Source organism: Oxyura jamaicensis, chromosome 18 (genome assembly GCF_011077185.1).
Source record: "Oxyura jamaicensis isolate SHBP4307 breed ruddy duck chromosome 18, BPBGC_Ojam_1.0, whole genome shotgun sequence".
Taxonomy (NCBI): domain Eukaryota; kingdom Metazoa; phylum Chordata; class Aves; order Anseriformes; family Anatidae; genus Oxyura; species Oxyura jamaicensis.
In genome coordinates, this window is record NC_048910.1 from 3,992,250 (window position 1) to 3,997,974 (window position 5,725).

At 41.6% G+C, this 5,725-nt stretch overlaps 1 protein-coding gene across 1 annotated transcript in view; it reads left to right on the forward strand.

The window, feature by feature from the left end:
* OGFOD3 (2-oxoglutarate and iron dependent oxygenase domain containing 3) overlaps positions 1-5,725 on the forward strand; it is a 43,871-nt gene that overhangs the window by 34,440 nt on the left and 3,706 nt on the right. The gene's annotated exons all lie outside the window — the stretch shown is intronic.

A 5,725-nucleotide genomic window follows, 5' to 3' on the forward strand; every position in this document is an offset into this window, starting at 1 on the left:
AACCCTGTCCTTCTCCTTTAGCTGTAGGGAGAAAAAAAGGAGCCAAAAGGCCTAGGTGATAGTAAGGGTGAAGAGGGGAGAGCAGGGTTATGGCAGCTTTTATTTCTAAAAATTTCACTGGCTTGTCACACTTTCAAGTGTAATGTACAGAGCAGAAACTCCTGTTGTTTTGAGCAACCGACTGTGCTGGTGGAATAGAAGCAGGCAGGGATTCTGCTGAAATCTAAAAATGCTCATGTCTCTTTATTTTAATAGGATATTATTTTCAGTAGGGAATAACTTGTTCATTTATTTTCTTAAAAAAGTGTAATTTGGAAGTTTTCAGCCCAGGTGATTATGATTTTAAAGTAGAAGCAAGTACTTATAAAAGTATTAATAATACTTCAGCAAATTACAAGCCAGCTATAAAAAGTTCTCCCTGATAATCATTGATTTTATTCATAACAGCAAGTAATTTCTCTACTAAAAAAATCTGGGGCGACTTTGCATCTAGGCTTCGTTAGATGCCTGTTGTGTTTTAATTTCTTTTAGGACCTACTCACCTTTACACTTCTGTGCTTGGCATACTTTTCACCTGTATGTGTGGGGAACTTGTTTAGGGAAGCTTGTGCACTCTCGTCTGTAAAGACTGGCAGAACAGCCAGACTCAAGTCTTCAAAACAGTAGATACAAACTTGGTTTATATCTGGGATGAAATCCAGATCAGCAGCGTAGTGGTGTGCAGGTAGGTAGGATGCACACAGCAGCTGCTCTTTTATCCAGCTGGCAGCTTTCAGCACTGCCTTCAGAAAGGTTTCCCCCATTTAATGTGCAAAAGACAGCATTACCAGATGGTGCTGCTGTGTGCCCGAGGCAGGTGTCTGGCACACTTTGGACTGGGAAAACCCTGGAACCAGAGCTGTGACAGAAGTGTGACGTGTCACATTCATCTCAAGTCAGATCATGCTCAGGTGCTATCATTCCACTTCACTTTCGTAAGGCTTAGGTAAAGACTTGCTTAAAGCTTTCCCCTTTCAACAATATAATAATTGAATAAGTATATCCATTAAGTACATTTTATTGTGTGATTACAAAAAATATATATATATATATATATATTTTTTTTTTGTTCCTAGTGATACAGTGTGTGAGGGGTGGGAGGAGAGGCTTTACGTAAGGATAAACTAGCAGTGAATCCTGAACAACTGACAAGGATGAGAACACAATTGTGTGTGCAGTTTCCCAGACAGTGCTTCTGTCTTGGTGTCATTCAGCAGACAAAACACAATTTTCTTACTTTCTAGAGTAACACTCAGAGCTGGTAAAGCCACCAGTCGAAGCTGTCAGCGCTTAAGATGTAAGATGCTGAGTAGACCTATAGTGCCAATGAACTGTTCCTGCTGCCCTTTCATCTGGCAGAAGAGTTGCTTCATTTCCTTCTGAGCAGCTGCCCGGTCTGTCCATGTGTCCAGCTGCTCTGGACGGTGGTTGGAGGGGAGACCTGTTACATCCGCCAGCCCCGCTCTGTCCTGGGCAGCAGGCAGTGGCAGCCCCTGTCCTTCCCTGGCATCCAGCCCCCGTTTGGGCAGACCAGAGGAGAAGGGTGAGGGGACAGTTTAGTGCTTCCTTAACTTGCATGCATGATTAAGTGTGGCTCAAGACAGTCCAACACCTGGTTGGCAGTTTCTGCTTGATAAGCCAAGGAGTTTACAAGGAAATTTGGCAGTGAATTAAGCTAGAAGGGCCAAAATGATGCTGCCAAGAAAGCAAAAGTGGCAGTTTCACGTGAAGGATGGGAGCACAAAGGGGGTGGGAATCTGGTGGCAACAACAGGGAGGCTGCAGAAAGTGATTTGCAACTTGATATTGATGTGAACGGCCTATGCCATGTAAAATCAGAATGATTTGGTGTTGGAGTGGATCTCTGGAGATCATCTGGTCACAGCTTCCTGCTCAGCAGTTGATCACAGGAGACACAAGGGTAGCAAAATGTATGTCTGAGACACGTGGTCGGGAAGTTTCATATCTAAATGTGTGCTGACTAACTTGTGCTATAAATGCTGCACTTACATGTGCTAATAAGATGACCCTGAGCAACCTGACGCAACTCAGATACCATTTAGAAGTTGGCCCTGATTTGAGAAGGGGATTTGACCAGATGTCCTCCCAAGATCTCTTCCCATCTAAATTACGCAGAGAATGTGTAATTCTGTATGCAGTGAATGTAATTCTACATGCAGTGAATCTACAGTAAGAGGCATAATAATGTAGTGTGTGGTTGTTTTTTCTTTTTTTCCTTATGAGCATTGTGGTATGTCAACGTTTGTATGGTTCTTGGTCTTTTTATGCATTCTCTACTTTTTTTATAATTTAGTTTTACACACCTTACCATTTTTTCTCTTGCCAGAATATGAACAACAGAGGACACTCTATACTACTTGTAAAGCAAAAGAACGTGTGTTAATTGCAAAGTATTGTACTGGTGTTTACTAATTAATTTTTGCAGTAACACTGGTAGAGTATGTCAGTGTTTTCTTCATTTCAGAGACAAGGAAACAAATGAGGGATTAAGTGTTTTGATCAAAGTCACAGTACAAGTCAAGGACATAGTTGTCAGTGAAAATTGCTTTCTTTTTATATTCTCCCAGTCTATATTGCCTCCCAGTACTGAGGTTAGGTGGAATATTGCAGGCGGTTTGCTTGTGGAAGTGCAACTGCATGTTAAAATTCAACAGGGATAAAATCTCTTGAGAGCAAGCCTTATGGGAATACTGTGATGTTATAGCTGGAAGAGTAATTAAATGGAAAATCATTGCTTTATAGTGAAATGGCTGTTGCTTTTGTTGCTTCTTAAGTATTTTTCATGAAAATAATAGCATTACTTTATCAAAATTAGGGTCACGTACAGCTCAGTACTGAACCTTGTGACTGGCACTTGCACAACTTCAGAAATAACAGCTCCTGTGGATCAGCGCAAAAATCACTTCTCAAAAAATCAGGAGAACAAGGGGTTACCTCTAATATGATTAAGGTCTTGCTCCTGTATTTTCCTTCCTGTTTTTCACATCACAAGCTTTTCTGAGCCTGACGGCACTTAAGAGCTTGACTTGTGTCAGTGACACCGAAGACCAGGCTCAGTTTTGATGGATGCAGTGGTGCTGAGCTTGTTAGCAATTCCTCGACCTAGATCAGAGTGGCATGTATAAGTGAGTTGGCACGTGAGCTTTCCACGATAGCTTTTCTTTGATCCCCAGTACAATTTATCCTTTGGTTACTTTTGTAAATACTAGAAACTTCTGCAAATGTTTATGGCTCACAGAAACAGGGCTCAGAAGCAGCTGCACCTGGGGATGGAGCTAGCACAGAAGCAGAGCTGCAGCAGTGGCTGTGAACAGGAGGGGGAAGCGACTGTGTCACAGTAACAGGCTGTCCAGTCTGCAAGGAGCACAGCTCATCAGCTAAGCCTTTACTGTACCAAACTCCATCTTGAAGCATGCTTTCATGGAATCATAGAGAAAACATGGAAGGGAAGAGAAAACAGGCAGTAGATTCAAGTATGCTTAGATCTAGCTTGTTGCCAAATAGAGATCAAAGGCAAGGATTGATTGATTACTTCTCTTCCTATCGAGATCTGAGGGCTATGGGCAAGCTAATTATTTAGAGACAGGCTCCTGTTGGTATTCCTGTTACAACAGATATTCCAGTTCTTTGTCCTCTTTGTTTTTCTCTTACAGCAAGAAAGGTGAGAACAAGTGCATTTGCGTGGGAGGAATTTCCTCTACTCCCTTGTAGCAGCGAGAAAGTTCTGCTCCTCTGTAGGAACTAGGCTAGGGCTCACCATCCCGCTGCTGTACAGGCTGATGGGAGTCTGGAAGGCATTTGGAAACAGCTGTAAAGGAGTTTTAAGTGCTTGGTGGTGGCCAGAAAAGAGGAAAGGTCATTCAAAGAAGTGCCTTCAGAAATGTCAGTGTTCTTTTAATCTGATACGGGAGTTGTATGCCCAAGTGTTAAAAGCACTAAATGCTCCAATGTGCTGCACTAATTGCCATGGCATGCTGTGTCTGATTTACAGCTCATTAAATGGAAAGTAGAGGTGTGAAGGAGATGGTCCGTAGATGTGGGAGAGCAGCCCCCAGATCTTGTAACTATTGGGTCTGAAACTCATCCCTGAGGCTGAGGTTAAAGCATCGTGAAACTAAACAGGTGATGGGGTTCTTGGCATCTTGCAGTGATTGGGGAAAATGTGAGTTAAATGCTTATGTTCAGGATGAAATACTCTTGAATAATCTTGGTGGGAAAAACAAAACAAAACAAAACACCCTTTGTTATCACCCTGGGCATCACTCCTAACCCAAGGACACCTCCATTCCAATCTTCATCCTTCAGGACCTGGCTCAGAGACCGGTGTCTTTCGTAAAGCTTGGAACCAAGGACCTCAAAATGGGAGATGATCCCTCTCCTGTTTCTTCCATTCCCCAGGAGTTCATCCCTTAAGAAACAGGAATAACATACTTGTTCTTTTTTGGTTAGGTAATATCATACTATAAAGCAATGTTGAATAGTAGCTTGTGATCTCTAAAAAGCTTACATTTTAAAACCAAGTGTTCATAAATCAACCCCAAATTTATGTGGCAGGAAGCAGTTGTCAAGATTTCATTACTGGAAGAGAAAAGCATGTCGGAAAGAATCTGCAAGACAGTCAGAGGAGAGGAGAAAAAATGAGAAGACATATCTGAGGCCATTGGCAATTCAAATAACGAAAGAAAATAACAAAGGAAGCAGGATTAGAGTTTTTGCACACTTTATCCAGAGCTTTTGTCACTCACAAATGTTTCACCAGGAAATTGCCTGTACATATGCATTTTTGGTTTGCAGTGAGTAGTTGCATAGCCATTCTTTGGCATCTGTTATGCAACGCTGATCTCTTGTGAAGCTCAGCATTCACTCTGTCGCTTATTCAGAGTGTGGAGAGCTCAGTAGACCTGCCCTGTGTGTGCCTTTCTCTCGTTTCAAAATGAGAGAAATCCTAGCATGGCTCTAGCAATTGTGTCAGCATGTAACACTTTTTTTTTTTTCTAGAAAGTTTGCACTTTCAGTGCTTTGAATGTAATCTCACAGTTGAAAACAGACCCATATCACATATGGCCCTACTAACGTGCTAACATGGTTCATGGTTTGGAATTTTCAGCCTTAAAATCTCAAACTCAAAATGGATTAGGAAACATTTGCTAGAACCCAGGGCAGATTATAGCCTAGGATTAGGTACGTACTTTTCTAAGCACCTTGCTTAGTTCTGATCTGCTTTTTTTTCTTGTAGTGATTTAACTTTTGAAGTGGTTTCTATATACTGTGTATTGACGGAAGATTCTGAAGTGTCTAGTTTCAGTGTGCTTGAAAGACCAATAAATCATCCTGTTCTGTAATGGTGCACCTTTATCTTATCTCGTGTCTTTGTCCAGGTATCTCTGAATAATGCTGCTGCTGTATATTCCTTGGAGGTTTTATCAGGTGGGATGGAAATTAATGTTCTTTGCCCTCTTTGCGAACAGTTCTACTATCGAGAATAGTGTACTGTGGAGAGACTGTACTTTCATTTCAAAATTTTGCAATGGAAATGATTTGAATGAAATTCTTCCCAAGTAAGGGAAAATGCATCTTCAGAAATGGACTGTAGGCTTGTTTGGTGGCACGGAGACCCCCTCCGGCAGTTGTGGGACCAGATACATAAGGAATTATAAAATACAATA